Source organism: Pseudorca crassidens, chromosome 10 (genome assembly GCF_039906515.1).
Source record: "Pseudorca crassidens isolate mPseCra1 chromosome 10, mPseCra1.hap1, whole genome shotgun sequence".
Taxonomy (NCBI): Eukaryota; Metazoa; Chordata; class Mammalia; order Artiodactyla; family Delphinidae; genus Pseudorca; species Pseudorca crassidens.
Genome location: NC_090305.1, coordinates 86547783 through 86564030, shown reverse-complemented (window position 1 = coordinate 86564030; position 16248 = coordinate 86547783). Strand labels below are relative to the sequence as shown.

Genomic DNA, 16248 nt, shown 5'->3' with positions numbered 1-16248 from the left:
AGACTAAGGCTGGCAGTCAGAGCTTCAAAGACGCGTGTTCCTACACGGGAAGGTACGGGTTTGAGGTGGTTTGATTTAAAGCCCCCAAGTTGGTGTCTGGTCCAGTTTCCTAAAAACGGCAGCTCACCTTTCAGGGAGAGGCATTGCAGAAAATTACAGCAAAGATATTTGGTTTGGCAGTCAAGGAAGGGGGAAGGGGAGACAGTGATGCTCTTTTAATTTCACTCAGAGTAGCGAGAACTGGAAGAGGGCCCTGGATGAGCTGGAGGCCAGCGTCTTGGGAGAAGGTATCGCAGCAGAAGCTTTCCAAGTGTAGCTCTGTATTTTTTATTATGATTTGGGAGGTAGTGCTGTGTATGTTTTTTTTTTTTTTTTTTAAAGCGTATTTATTTATTTTTGGCTGCATTAGGTTCTTCGTTGCTGCGCGCGGGCTTTCTCTAGTTGCGGCGAGCGGGGCCTACTCTTCGTTGTGGTGCGCGGGTTTCTCATTGCTATGGCTTCTCTTGTTGCTCGAGCATGGGCTCTAGGCACTCGGACTCAGTAGTCGTGGCTCGCGGGCTCTAGAGCGCTGGCTTAGTAGCTGTGGTGCACGGGCTTAATTGCTCTGTGGCCTGTGGGATCTTCCTGGACAAGGGCTTGAACCCGCGTCCGCTGCATTGGCGGGCGAATTCTTAATCACTGCGCCACCAGGGAAGTCCAGTGTTGTGTATGTTCAGGCAAACCAATATTTGCATATTTATTTATAAATTGCCTCTCGTCTATGCATATTACCATATGGACATACTGAGCACTGTGAGGTATAGTGGGTAAGAGCATGGATCTGTACCTCAGTTTCTTTGTAGGTTTGTTGTGAGAAACGATTACCTGCAAAGCCCTTAGTACAATGCCTGACGTGAAGTCAGCAGAATATGGGTTACATTGTGGTATGAAATGTACCCTAAACACAAGTTTTTTAAGGGTGAGATCAAAATATATAAATAGAAGTTTTTATATATATTTTAAGTGTATAAAAATATATATTTCCATACCCCATCTTGCACACCTTCTTGGGGGTGTACACTCCCCACTTTGGAGACCACCAGTTAAGACTTAGTATTTGCTGCCACGCAGACTGCACTACCTTGAGTAAATTCACTTTTTCCAGCCTCAGTATCCTCTTCTGTGGGATGACAGCAGTTAATAGCGCCTGCATTATAGGGCTGTTGGAGGATTAAATGCACTACATCCACTTAACCCAGGCTCTGCCTGGCGTGCCCTCAGGACTCAGTAACATGTTACATGTGATTATTGTCACAAAAGTAACGGTCATTGTCTTTAAATCAGCAAAGAGAAAAAAGATCTTTCATAATCCTACAGGATCATATATTATCGCTGTAAAGGAACTTGTTGGCCTATTTTTAGACCTTTTCCTAAAGCTTCTGTATACACACATACGTATTTTGCATAATTGGAATCATATTGTGTGTTCTCTTGTGGACCCATTCTTAGTGGCTGTAGAGTATAACAGGCTCAGATTAATTGTTGATCATTTGGTTTTTCTGTTTTAAATAACACTGTGATGAAAAGTCTTTTTTAACAGGCTTATTGGGATGTAGTTTATGTACCATCAAATCACACACTTAAAGTGTGCAATTCAGTGATTTTTAGTGTGTTTAGAGTTGTGTGACCATCACCAGAATCTAATTTTAGAACATGATTGTTGCTATACAAAGAAACCTGCACCTGGGACTCCCCTGGTGGCTCAGTAGTTAAAAATCCGCCTGCCAATTTGGGGACATGGGTTTGATCCCTCTTCCGGGAAGATCTCACATGCTGCAGAGCAGCTAAGTCTGCAAGCCACAACTATTGAGCTCACGTGCTGCAACTACTGAAGCCCGTGCTCTACAACAAGAGCTTAGCTTGGCCACCGCAATGAGAAGCCCTTGCACCACAACAAAGAGCAGCCCCTGTTCACCGCAGCTAGAGAGAGCCCGCACGCAGCAGCGAAGACCCAATGCAGACAAAATAAATAAATAAATAAACAAATAAATAAATAAATAACAAATGTTTTAAAAAGAAAAAAACCCTGCACCCATGGTAGTCACCGCCATCCTCAACCCTCCCAGGCCAGGCAACCATTAATCTACGTTCTATCTCTGTAGATTTGTCTATTCTGGACATTTCCTACAAATGGGATCATACAGTCTGTTGTATTTGAAGACTGGTTTCTTTTACTTTACATAATGTTTTTTGAGGTTCACCCACATTGTAGCACTATCAGGTCATTATTCCTTTTTGTTGCCAAACATCCCATGGTGTGGCTATATCACGTTTTATTCATCTTTTCATCAGTGATGAACATTTGAGTTGTTTCCATGATGAATAATCTTATAGATTAATCTTAACTATTTCCTTTGAATGCATTCCTAGACTTGAAAATTCTGGGTCATATAATTTCCAGACTTTTGACTATCAAGCGCTTCTAATCCAGACTTTCTCTCTCATTTGAGCACATTAATGACTTCCTTCTTCCTCATCGTATGAACTACAAAACTTTTGTATTCCTTGTGACACCTGGAGGTATTTACAATTTCTAATATTCTAGAGAACCATTCTCGGGAATTCTATCCTATGTTGGGTGTCAGAGGCTCTGATGGACAGTGATATTCCTAAAGGGAACACATTGTATTTACTTATATCAATCTTTATCATTTTCAACTAGAAACCTCCCTGCCGTCTGGCATTAAGGAAAATTGGCAGAGACTTGTAAGTGGTAGATCGTCTCTTTAAATTGTCTCACTTTGTCCTTTTAAGTATATGTATTCCCTACCAGCCTCCTAGAAGTGGTTGACAACCAGAAAAATAATGTCTTGTGTCAGTGGAATTTAGACCCAAGGTTTCACAGCCTATAGGCAGCTAAGTATCATTAGGCTCATAATCTTATTTATTTAAAATATGTTATTGCCAAACTGACTTTCCCCCTTCTTTAAAAATTTGGGGGCTTCCCTGGTGGCGCAGTGGTTGAGAGTCCGCCTGCCGATGCAGGGGACACGGGTTCATGCCCCGGTACGGGAGGATCCCACATGCCGCGGAGCGGCTGGGCCTGTGAGCCATGGCCGCTGAGCCTGCGCGTCCGGAGCCTGTGCTCCGCAACGGGAGAGGCCGCGACAGTGAGAGGCCCGCGTACCGCAAAAAAAAAAAAAAAAAAAATTTGGAAGTACTTGAAAGTTTGTTTTCTACATGCTGTGGTTTTTAATCCAACATAGCTGTTAAACTCTTGCGGTGGCCTCTTCGGGAAAATCTACTCACCCTTTTTCTTTATTATATGAAAGGATCCTGCAGAGAAGGCAGCTGGTGGATATACACCAAGCTTAAGCCTTTGTCCTTGTGAATCCTGGATAATGTTTACAAATAGAATGGTCTCTGCAGGTAAGAGAGCTTCCTCCTTTACCACTGCGTTTAATCTTTCCAAAGCCTGAAAAATATTCGTTGAATCATGATGGTTAGGACAGCTGATTTTGCCCTTGCCCTCACCCCCAGATATTCTTCCTCCACTGACCTTTCTGGTCACAAGCAACAGAGCTGATTAAAATACTCCGCTCTTCGTACAAAGACCGTCCACCGCACCCCCTGAGGCTCTCCGGTGTTGTCATCAGTGATGCTAATGGATTTGCCTTGATCTTTACTTCACTGCCTCTTGAGAATAACAACGTGCATTTATGAGACTGTTGCCTAGATGAGAAGAAGTCTGGCAGGGGCTCGTAAGTGCTGGATCTCTCTTATGAGAGACGTTTTTATATAAGATATCCAATTTCAATCTCGTGACTACCCACAAAGTTGGTGCTGATATGCCCATCCTAAGGATGAGAAAGTTGAGACATCATTGCTCTGTGCCTCCTGGCAGACAAGGTGTAAAAAAATTCCAATTCAATACAGACTTCTTCAGATTACAGCATAGGAAATACAGTCATTCCTAAGAGTAAACAAAGGTAACCCTACTGCTAAATTCTTACCTATCAGAGATGGTGCATACCTTGGTGACCAAAGCCTTTAAAAAATAAATGCTGCAGTGTTATATTCGCCAAGGTGTGGTGTTCAGAGAAAATGCCCTTCAAAAAAACGGGGGAGGGAGAGTTTCTATGATTAAGAAATTTGGGAAGTGTTGGGTTATATTAAGTCACACACACTGTAGACTGCGGACCTTCTCAGAGACTCTACTATTGGAATATGCATTGTGAAACCCCAAGATGGGTAGAGCATAAATCTTTTTTTGTGGGACACCTATTAGCGTTTTAAAGAGCTGGTGTGTGTGACACACACCGCCAGAATGAACTTGATAACAACCATTCTTTTTTGGTTTACTTTTTTTTGTAGGTAAAAGACACATGTGGTAAACTCAGAGTATGCAAAGGTATTCAGTGAAAAGGTCTGTCTGTCTGCTTTTAATCACTGTCTCTGAGATTCTCTCTTGAGAGACAAGCATTGATTTCAAGATGTCCAATCATGTTTGTATGTAAGCGCATACGTGTGTAAGTGTGTGTGTATTTCAATTTTGAGCACACTATATATGTTGTTCTGCACATTATCTTTTTACTCAATATATATTAGAAGTCATTCCATATCAGTACTTATAAAGCTGTGTCATTTCGTCTAATATCCGCATGGTATTCTATTGTATGGATGTATCTTAATCCGTTTAACCAGTACCCTATTGATTTAGAATATTTCTAACCTTTTCCTACTGTGAACAGTGCTGCAGTGGGTACCCTTGTACATTTGTCTTTGTCATCATGGTGTTTCATGTATCAGCCTTTGATAAAAGCCAGGGGTGTAAAGATAAAATATGATTCTGTGAAGTCAAGAATAACCCAGGTTCATAGCCTTCTGATGGTCTGGCTTGATCCAGAGATATTTCGATAATTTAGAGAATTTAGAGAACTATAGATCCAAGTCCTAAAACTATATTATCAGAACTTGTTTAAAATAGTGGGAAAATGTATAGATTATTTTTCAGAGATAAGAAAAATTAGTTTGTGAAAAATCATATTTCTCTTAGGAAATAAAGAGGTTTGGAGTTGATACAGTAATTGTACATGTGTTCCAGCTCATGGCAAAATGAAACTCAAGGCATGAAATCTTTAAAACAGGGATTTCCCACGTGGATAACCTTTGATTCTTAATTCAAAACTCGGAGCAAACTGCTTTATTTACCCTGGTTCAGAAACAATGGTTTTGCTTCCTCACTATCTTGTACTGCATTTGATTTCTGCCAAATAGCGTTTGACTGACTCAAAGACTTTAAAGATTGTTTTCTCTCTTCAGCATGTTTCTCCCTTTTCTCTTTTGTGAACGAAGTAGAAAAATAATATAAGGTAACTTTATGGAACAGGAAATAAAACCTTTCTTTTTAAAACAGATGTTGTCGTCTAGTTGGAATTCAGCTATAGAACTTGATAGAAGTCCTTCCATATTTGTTATTTTTTGATAATGTCTCTCTTATTGTTTTTAATCGATCTGATCAATGGGGCTCAGTCTCAGAGCAGGCTGGGCAAGTTTCCTTGAGGCCAAATTACTACTGGGACATCAGGTAATTTAAGTGTATTTTCACTGTCTGGTCCTTCTTTGGGAGAGTGCCTAAGATGCTGTAGCCACCATCCATCATAAGGTGCCATCACTCTGGGCCAGGCACTTTGCATGCAGTGTCTCATCATTTATACAGTGTGTATAGTATCACTCGATCCTGTACTATTAGGTGGGAACTGCTCTTATCCCCATTTTATAGATAGAGAAACTGAGGCACAGGACAACCAAAAAACTCCCTCGAGGCCACCCAGCTAGGATGTTATAGAGCTGGAATTTGAACCTATTGTTTTAAAGTCTTGCCCGAATTAGAGATGGGTTTATTCTCTAGAGGAGTAGGTCTTGAATTCTTTTAAACTCAAAGTCATGTAATCAACAATAAGAAAACAAAGATTTGTCACTGCTCTAACCTAGTTATGCCAGCAACATGTGAATGGTCTCCATTGTTCACAGCTCCTGGCAATGGGGGGATTTGTTTTTCTACGTCTGAGCGGTCCTGGCTCCAGAGCTGGTGTGGCTCTCCAGGCCAGAGGATGGAACAAGTGTAATGACACGTGTGACTTTCTTGGAAGGAGATGCTCTGACCCTTTTATTACCTCCCCTGGGACACAAATGATCACGACACAAGTGATCACCTGCAGTGATGTCTAGTCTTAACTCTTTGTCCTCACTTGAAGCCAACCAAATGGCCAGGGCTTCCACCATGTTCTTAAGGAAACGTTTGCCCAAATTTTCCCTTAGAAATCTTTACAGACATTAGCATTCGATCCCTATGTTGTAATATGTAGAAATGGTGGTCGGGGACGCATGGAACCCAGTGTGACAAGTTTTCAGTTTCCCCTTTGTGTCAAGGGGCTGGAAGAGAGTCATTATGTGAAACCTGAGTATTAAGGCGTTTTCAGGTCATGAAGAGGAATTTGACCAGAGGAGTCCCAGAAATGCAGATCTTGAATTCTAATCCTGTGCTCTTAACCACTGCTGTGCTGTGGGCACCTGGCCATTTGCATTTGTCCTCTAGGGCATTATAAACCCATCTACTGGCGGAAAATCTCAGAAACCTTATATAAAGGGAACTAACCCCTACTGAGTTGTTACCGGGTGCCAGGGACTGTTAGATGCTTTGTATCCTTACTAACAGCCAGCTGCCCAAGCTTGCATGCTCAAACTAGGTCTTGGAAACTGTCACTTCTGCATGTGGTCATTCCACATGCTCTGCCGCTTCCCCAAACAGGCAAGATGTAGAAATCAGAGACAAAAGGGAGTCTTGATTGCCAGGTTCAGTTTCCTGCCAGGGCAGGATGTAATTGCAGGGCTGTCTAGAGCCTATGATAAGCTGATACTAAATTTGTTCTTGGCAGACTGTCTTGGGACGTGTGGGGGAAGGGTGGAGGAGGGGGAAGTGGGAGCTTAGGTGCAAGGATCCTTTTGTAATCTCTGGTCTCCTCTTGTTTGAGCATGAGAACATTTCCTGAATGCTGGTCTTAAATATTTAGTGGTCATTCAGATGTAAGACTAGTCTGCAAACGTTCATGCCCGAGACATGGATACAGTTTTGCTGTATCCAAACTCCCTCTTCCTGTCTCTTGCGCATCTGGCCTGAGGCTTGTGTATCAGTGAGGTATTTGGATGTGACGTCTCTCCTGGTGTAACAGGTAAATTGCGAAGGACTTCTGACATTTTACTTACTGACTAACACTGTCTTAGGTTAAAAAGGAATGGAGCATCATTTGAATGGCTTTGTTTTCTTAACTTTAGGTGTTTCTTTTCTTTTTTGCAGAAGAGAAATAAATAGTTCAGGAGATGAAAAAAGGGCGCTTTGAAAAAATTTGACGATAGTTGATTTACAATATTGTGTTAGTTTCAGGTGTACAGCTTCAGATTCTTTTCCATTATAGGTTATTATAAGATATTGAATATAGTTTCCTGTGCTATACAGTAAATTCTTCTTGTTATGTTTATAAAATTGTAACATGTGATAAAGGTGAAATTATCCAGGAAAGGATACATTGTTCAAAACTAGTGCTGGGAGAATTGACAAGCTGGGAAAAAATAGCATCTCCCCATACAACATATACCAAATTAATTCTTAATGGATTAAAGATTCAGATGGAAAAAAATACATAAAAAGCTGAAAGAAAAAACTGGTGCTGTTACACAAAGTTTCTTCAATTCTAAATAGGTGGCATTTTCTTTCTTTTGATTTTCTTATCTGAAAGTATTAGATGGGAGTATACTCTTGCTTTTATTTCTTTTCCTTTTTTTTCTGGTCTGCGCGCTCGCTCTCTCTCTCTCTGTCCCTTTCCCTCTCCTTCTTTCCTTCCCTTCCTCCCTCCCTTTCTGTCCTTCTTTCTTTTTTAAATATTGAAGAGCTTGATGCTTTGCAACTAGCTACACAAAGGCAGCTCTACATTTGAGAACTCCACAATAAGCCCTGCTTCATTCACCTCTTTGTTTCCTGAGTGATCATCATTTTGTCAAGGGGGTCGCTAACTGGAGACCGCCTCAATGAAAGGAAAAACTGAGTACAACACCGCCTGGCTTCCTGACACCTATTGTTTGAGCTCGGCTTTGCTTTTCCTTTCATTAGAAGGGCAAGCTGGCCTCTGTCATTTCTCCCTGAGGCTTGTGGATCGGGGAGGTACGCAAGCCTCCCTTTCTCCCTTTCGTCTCGTGGGTCTTGCTTGAGACTAGTTTTCCTGAAACATAATTTTCGTCAAGCCAGTGCTGGCCCTTCAAATGAAGAGGACTCTAGTTTCCTGAAATTAGTCTTTTATGGGGAGGTTTTCCATGTAAAATGTTGAGGAAATTCTTGCTCTTCTTTTTCTGGTGGGGGTTGAGGGTGAATGAGGGTGGTTTTGGAGAGGGAGTAAGGCTCTCTTTTTTTTCCCACCCTATTACAGGGCCTGAAGCAGGCAATCTTATCTTGTGTTCCGTTCAGCCTAAAAGGTGGTCGGCCAACCACTCTTAATTTTAGGCCTGGTGTGGTGGAGACAGCTGTGGCAGCGTTGTGGCCCTCAGGGAGTGTATGCTCTAGTGCGTAACACAGTAAAGCCATAAGCTGATACAAATGCGAATATGGAAACAAACCTAATAGAAACGCATTCCAGAAACAAAACAATGAGTGGTAAGTAGTGACTATGGGCTGCTTGAGCTACAGAAGGCTTCTCTTTTGCATTGACCAAAAGGTTGCAAAGAAGGCAGTCATGGCAAAGGTCTGGAAGAAAAGTTTTCAGAGTAGAAGGAAGAAGCACAGTTGCAGATGCCTGAGACGGGAACAAGCCTGGCACGTTTGAGAGACAGGAGCGTTTAAGCTCTTCTGAAAGATGAGAGGAACCAGATTGTACTGAACGGAATCAAGGCATTCCCGAGAAAGGGAAGAACCGGGGCAAAGGTCCTTATGAAAGGAGACTAAGAAGAATAGCAGGTGCTGTCTGGCTAGTGCTGAAAACGTCATGCAGTATATGGTGTGAAGGTACGTTTTAAATAGCCTTAGTGAGAGGTAACATCCATGAGATGTGTTTATCCGTTTGAAATGTTACCGGTTTAAAATATATAGTTCACTGGCTCTTAGTATGTTTACAGAGTTGGGCAACTATCACCATAATCTTACTTTAGAACATTTTCATCACCCCCCAGAAGAAATCCTGTACCCACCAGCGGTCCCTTCCCATTCTTCCAGTCACCCCAGCCCTAGGCAACCCCTGATCTACTTCGTGTCTCTGCAGATTTGCTCATTCTGGACATTTCATATACATAGGATCATACAATATGTGGTTTTGTCTGATGGCCCTAGAATGTTTTTGAAGTTCTTCTATGTTATAACACCATCAGTATTTCATTCCTTATAATTGCTAAATAATATTCCATTGTATCTGTCCATTCATCAGTTGATGAACATTTGGGCTGTTTCCACTTTTTGGCTCTTATGAGTAATGCTGCTATGAACATTTGTGTACAAGTTTTGGTGTAGACATTTTGTTTTCATTTCTCTTGGGTAGTTACCTAAGAGTAGAATTTCTGGGTCATACGGCAACTCTCTGTTTAACATTTTGAGGAACTACTGAATTGTTTTCCACAGTGGCTGCACGAGCAGTTTACACAAGCTATGTGTGAGGGTGACAATTTTTCCACATCCTTGCTAATACTTGTTATTGTCTGTCTTTTTGATCATAGCCATTCTAGTGGTTGTGAAGTGGTGTCTCATTGTGGTTTTGATCTGTGTTTCCCTAATGACTAATAATGTTGAAACATTTTCATATGTGCTTATTAGCCATTCATATGTTTTCTTTGGAGAAATGTCCATTCAGATCCTTTGTCTATATTTTAGATGAGCTACTTGCCTTTTTATTTTTCAGTCATAGAAGTTTTATTTAGTATTCTGGAGGTAAGTTCCTTATTAGATATATGATTTGCAGATATTCCCACCAGACAGTGGGTTATCTTTTTGCTTTCTTGATGGTGTTCTTTGAGGCACAACATTTTTTAGTTTTGATGAAGTCTAATTTGTTAATCTCTTTTTTTGCTTGTGCTTTTGGTGTCATATGTAAGAAATCCCAAGGTCACAAAGATTTCATAGTGTGTTTTTTCAAAGAGTTTTATCTCTTATATAGGTCTGTGATACACTTTTCGTTAGTTTTTATTTATGTTATGACGTAGGTGTCCAACTTCATTATTTTTCATGTACTTATCTAGGTGTCCTAGTACAATTTGTTGAAAAAAATATTCTTATTGAATTATGTTGGCTCCTTTGTAGAAAATCAATTTACCATGAACATTAGAGTTTATTTCTGGGCCCTAAGGAGGATGCATTTTTAATTACGGCATCTTTCTAACATGGTGTGAAGGCTTCAGAGATCCGCGCTCTGGTTGGGTAGTAAAGCAGCTGTCAGGTAAATTCTGGATTGAAGAGGCTTCATTTTCTCCGCAGTAAATTTATGGATGAAGATTCTTGTATTATTTCCTTATAGTACTGAAAAGATCCTTCAGGCCATCTTCAGACATTTAATAGGGCTTCATCTTAACCATCACTGACAGGGCAATATCTCTTCTGAAGTTCCCTTTTTCTTTCATTTCTTTTCCTTTCCCCTCCCTCCCTCCCTCCCTCCCTTCCTTCTTTCCTTCCTGCCTCTCCTCCTCTCTCTCTCTCTCTCTCTCTCCTTCCCCTTCCTTTCTTTAGTTCTTTCATTTCTTCCTTTAAAACATAACCTAGGTTGAAGAGATGAGATTTACAGTCATGATACAAGGGAACATTTAAATTAGGTGATGCATACAATGATGTGAATAGATTAGAATATATGGATATTTGAGATCATGTAATCACACAAACTCAGGCTAATGACTTCTGAATTCAGCAAAGTTTTTGAAGTAAATTATAAGAAACATACATATTGAGCACTCATCCTCCCAAGATTTATGCTTCTTTCTAACACTTTTCACTTGGGAAGTTTCTCCCTGGACCATCTTTATGTGGCTAATGCTCCAAACTGAATCAGCATCCCTGGACAGTGTCCTAAACTCAGGCCCTAAATGTCCTACTGGATATTTTCACCAGGACACCTACTAGGTGTCAAAGGTCACAAACAGAAGAATTATTTTTGACATTTTAAAAGAGCATACACCTGTTTGGGAAAAGCATCTTATGAACTTGTTTGGAAACAAGAACAGCTGCTCTAATCTACAGATCCTGGACTTCAGCTGCAACATTTTCAGCCTCCAGCCAACCCTGCTGCTTCAGACTGGCCCACACAATCCGAATTGGCTGTTGCCAACCCATCCTGTTACTGTTTGTCCTGAATTCAGTGGTTTTGCATACTGACAGACACTCTCGGTTTGTCTCAAGTCTGAAGTCAAGGGGAGGTTCTGTGAACAACCAAGGAACTCTATTCAGTCTTAAATGGATAAATTATACCACCGACTAGATTGTCTCTAATTGTTGAATACATCACACCCTTAAAAGTTGTCTGTCCATTTGTGTTTATATCAAATCTGAACTTAGGGCCAGTATATGCTTGCTCATTGTTTGAAATTTAAATATTTATAAGATAGTATATCCATAAAAAAATAATAAAAGACCAAACAATTTATCAGTCCTGTGAATTTATCCATTGCCATGGGTCTGTCTCATCTACTAGATTTCCGTTCCTCTTGCCTCTACGTGATTCTCCTGAAGTAGTGCACTAAACTTCTGACCAGTCTCTTCCCCTGCAGTCTCTTTGTCTTCCAGATAGATTGGGTTCACTTTGTTGGAAAACCTCATCGATGACATCGATCTCTAGAGCCCTAAATCTTCATTGCCTGTAGGGTAAAACTTAAACTTCTTTGCTTAATATTCAAAATCCTTGTCCAATCTGTCTTTCACTTGCTTTCCAAGCCTTTTTTCTGACTTCCTCCGAGTTTTTCTTCTTCCAAACCACGCTGTTTAGTGTTTCCCGAACAGACCTTGAGCCTTTCTGCTTTGGGGCTTCCTTTACCTTTTGCTGCCCATGTAGTATATCTGCTGCTCTCCCTCCCTTCTTCTTATATAAATCTCCCTTTCTTTCAAGACTCAGTATGAATCCTATTTCTTCTGGTTACTCCCCAGTGAGTGATAGGTCCAAGTCGAGATCCTTAACGGCTTAGTTCCATGGTGGAGATTGCAAACTGTCAATCCATGGGCCAAATTCAGTTTACAGATATGTTTTCTTTCATCCACATTGTGTTTTGTTTAAATAAATTTTTCAGTTAGTGCCAACAGTTAAAATTCTGATATATCACATTTAAAGAATCAGATTTCCAGCCAACTTGGAAAAATTCAAAGCAGGGCTGTGTATTCCCAGGTGGTAACTATGTGTGATTGCTCCCTTAAGCTGCCCCCATTTGGCCAAGATGTGTGTGTTTGCACAGCAGCACTGAGCTATGCCTGGTACTGGGTCTCCCCCATCACTCATGTATATCCCCCATCCAGCACCTGTGAACATCTGCCTGGACAGTTAATTCTGTAAGGCCTTATGACTACCTCTTCTTGTTATCTTGAATGTTAGATCATTAAATTAAAATATTCCTTCTATGCTACCTCCCATGAGAGCTCGTGTGTATAATGTACTAAATAAATGCCTTAAGGTGATTTTAACCTCCCACTTCTTGCGTAAAATAATGCCACCTCTTGCTTAAAAGGATTTCAGGTAGTATTTTTTTTTTTCAGGTAGTATTTTTAAAAGACCTGTTCCATAAGGAAATAGAAGAGAAATTCAAATAAAGAACCAGACCAAAGAAACAGGAGCATGTAATAAAGGTGATTGTCAAGATTTCATATATAAAGGGAAAAGAAAGGTAAGATATATTTTATTTCAAGGAAAACCAAATCTGTAAGCCGAACCCAGGAAAGCCTCACTAATCAGTGTTCTGGTTACATTATTTATTTGTTGGCTGTAACTGGATTTTATTTTTAAATGACATTTTCTTTCAAATAAGGTAATCAATTCAGGGCTTTTGATAAGGTCATCATAATGGAAACTAAATCTTCTGTTTTATTTTGGTTGATTTTAAAAATAACTTCACGGGTCCACAGTTGGTTACCATTTACTGCTTTTATTTTTAGGATTTGGCCAAGAGATAGGTCACTGTTTTTCCACCAGCAGTTTTCAGGGTTTTGTGTCTTCTCCTCCTCATGAAGTTTCCCAGCATGAAATGTAGGGAGATGGCCCACTGGTGGCCAGTTCCCAAGACAGTCCCATATTTTCCAGTGTTTTATCATTGACATGAAGGGAGGCAGTTCTTCAGTCCATTTTCTGCTTTGCATTAGTCAAACACTGCACCTTGGCACACTTCCCTTCTGTCAGGGATTCCACAGTATCTTTGTAGACTTAAGATTTTAAGAGGAAATATCTTTAGGACTCTAAGTTGTTGTAATCATTATTGTCACCAGTGTAAGCACTGTGTAAGGGAAAATGCTGCAATGAAGGAAGGAAGCAGCTCTGAAGACTCGTAAAACACGTGAAGCTCTGGAAAAGGTTTCAGAATACATCGGCACTCTTTCCCACATAAACTATTTGACTATTAACTCCCATATCGGCACGGGTTGGGAACATGGGGTCTTCTTTTGACCCAGGAATCTCACAATCATACATGCTCAGTGACTAAAAGAGTATTTCCTGTCTCTGTGCTACATATGGTACCACCACTCCTGATACTTTTCTTTAAATTTGCTGCCTTTTTTAAAACTCAAAAATAATCTTAAAAGGTAACTTTACATGCCTACTATAAAAGGAAGACCAATAATTCTAGCCCAAAATGGAAGGTTATTGGAATATTAAATGCAATGAAAACACACCTTTGTTATTCAGTTTTACTGAGGTCCTCCTAGCCACCAGAGGCTCTGCTTTTTCTCTGTACAACAGGGGATAGACTTGGTTTTAGGGAAGTGCTGAATATGTAATAGCACCTAACTGAGACTCTTTGAGGACTACTCAGAGGGATTGAAAGAGAAGCAAAAAGGGCTAACTTTTTACTCTGGAATGTAGTGTTATTGAGGCACCCCTGCTGGCGATCCCACGAGGTGATCTCAAGCAATAGCATAAGCCCACACTTTGGCAATCCCTGGACCGATTCGGCAATTCCTGCCTCCTCCAACGTACTTCAGAAGATGTTGGTGAAAGCTTTGATCCTTAAGTCAGAGGAGAATTGGTGTGAGCATCTAGAAAAACCTCCACTGTGAAATGTTTGCGTGAAACTTGCTTTTTTAAGAAAGATGTTACAGCAGTGCCCCAGCTCAGACTGGCTTAACTTTCCTATCTTGCTCCTTCATTTTTTCCCCCTCTGCCTCGCATGCCTCCCCTCTTCCTCGTCTCTCTCTTTCTCCTGCTTCTCCTTCCTTCTCGTTCTCACTCTTTATTTGTCATCCTCACAGGACCAGTCACCTGTGGGAGTGTGTTTTTCATCATTAAGTACAGGAGCAGACACACTTCACGTGTCTCCAGGGTATGACCTGTAATTCCCAGCGTACTCATTTCTGTGATATTCTTAGGGCTGCAGAAAAGCTCTCAGCAACAGTGCTTGCTTAGAGTATTCTTAAAGTGCTTTGTCTCACTGCAGCTTTTACCCTTCATCCCCTAAGAAAGCAAACGAAAGTCTAAGGAACTTGAACTTGGGCGTTGAACTACAGGCCCATAAGAACATTTTGGTATGAGCAAATCAAATGAATATACATTTTTGAAACCTAGTTCATGATATTTCTCCCCAAAAGAATTTCAGCTTTTAAAAGAATTTGTTTTGTTTATTGAGTTTTTTTGTGTCTTTGGCGTCACTTTATGGAAGCAGTTTGCATTAAAAAATCTAGTCAGTATTTGTGGGATTTTCTGCTCAATCTTTTGGGAATTGCCCCAAAAAGCCCTATTTCCCTGGTTTCTGTAGGAGCAGTCATTTGATATACCAGTACCCTGTCCTCTGTTGAGGGCTGGTTTGTCCAGGGTCAGGGATCTGACTTCAACTGGGCCAACTGGAGCTCTTCCCTGGGATCCTTGAACTTGGGACCTTGAAGGTAGAGGTTTTCTCTATCTGGGGACTGAAATTGTAAAAGGTAAAGCTTGGGAGCTGCGGTGGCCAAGTTTTCCTCTGTATAAAAAAGGTCAGTGAACCAGAAGATTGAAGTTGAAATGCAGAGGGAAGGACTTCCCTGGTGGCACAGTTGTTAAGAATCCTCCTGCCAATGCAGGGGACACGGGTTCGAGACCTGGTCCGGGAAGATCCCACATGCCGCGGAGCAACTAAGCCCGTGCGCCACAACTACTGACCCTGTGCCTGCAAGCCATAACTACTGAGCTCATGGCCACAACTGCTGAAGCCCGTGCTCCGCAACAAGAGAAGCCACCACAATGAGAAGCCCGTGCACTGCAAAGAGTACCCCCACTTGTCACAAGTAGGGAAAGCCCGCGCTCAGCCATAAAGACCCAATGCGGCCAAAAAAAAAAAAAAAAGAAAAAAAGAAAAGAAATGCAGAGGGAGAGTTAGACTTCTCATGGCATTTGAGCCCCTGATTATATCCTTCTTGAGACACAGCTTCCTCCCTGTCTTTCTTACTGCTTCCCTGATATGTAAAGTCTCAGAATACACCTAAATTTCCTTTTTTGCTTCAGGTGTTTCACATTGGAGTTTATTCGTCTGTAGCCACAAAAAAAGGCCTAATAGGTGACAAGTGATCGTTACACAGTCTGAGTCTCATGCAGGAACCAACACTATTATGAGCAGAAAAAATAATATAGACCAGGAAATTATGGGCCAGGAAATTAACATACAATATCTCAGACTCCAGACCCTACGACAACACTATGGGGTAAGTAATAGCTTTTCCTCGTTTCACAGACTAGGAAATTGACACTGAGAAGTTAAGAAGTATTCCCAGAGTTACCCAGCCAGTAAGGGGCAGAACTGGACGTGAACCTATGATGGTCTGACTGCAGAGTTTATTTGTTTGACCAATTTTACCATTGTAACCTCCCAACTGATATTTCTTTGATTTTCTCTTACTTGTGTTAGTTGCCTTTTGTCAGAAAGGATCAACTAAAGACTCACTAAACTGATTAGCAACCTCTTCCAGGATTTTGGGACTTGTAAAGATGGAAGGAGCCCTACAGGTTAAGTTCTCCAAACCCTTGTTTTACAGAGAAGGAACTGTGGCTCTAAGAGGCAAGGTTACATGCCCAGGGTCACATAGCT

General features: G+C 41.0%; 1 protein-coding gene across 7 annotated transcripts in view; it reads left to right on the top strand.

The window, feature by feature from the left end:
• FRMD4B (FERM domain containing 4B) overlaps window positions 1-16248 on the top strand; it is a 335945-nt gene that overhangs the window by 50133 nt on the left and 269564 nt on the right. For 3 of the 7 annotated variants that reach the window (XM_067755163.1, XM_067755167.1, XM_067755165.1), the window contains exon 2: window positions 12744-12867. The exons of 2 other annotated variants lie outside the window; for them this stretch is intronic. The gene's annotated coding sequence lies outside the window, so the exon portion shown is untranslated. Of the gene's footprint in view, window positions 1-12739; window positions 12868-15726; window positions 15866-16248 lie in introns of those variants that run through there. 2 more of the 7 variants (XM_067755164.1, XM_067755169.1) reach the window with 2 other exon arrangements.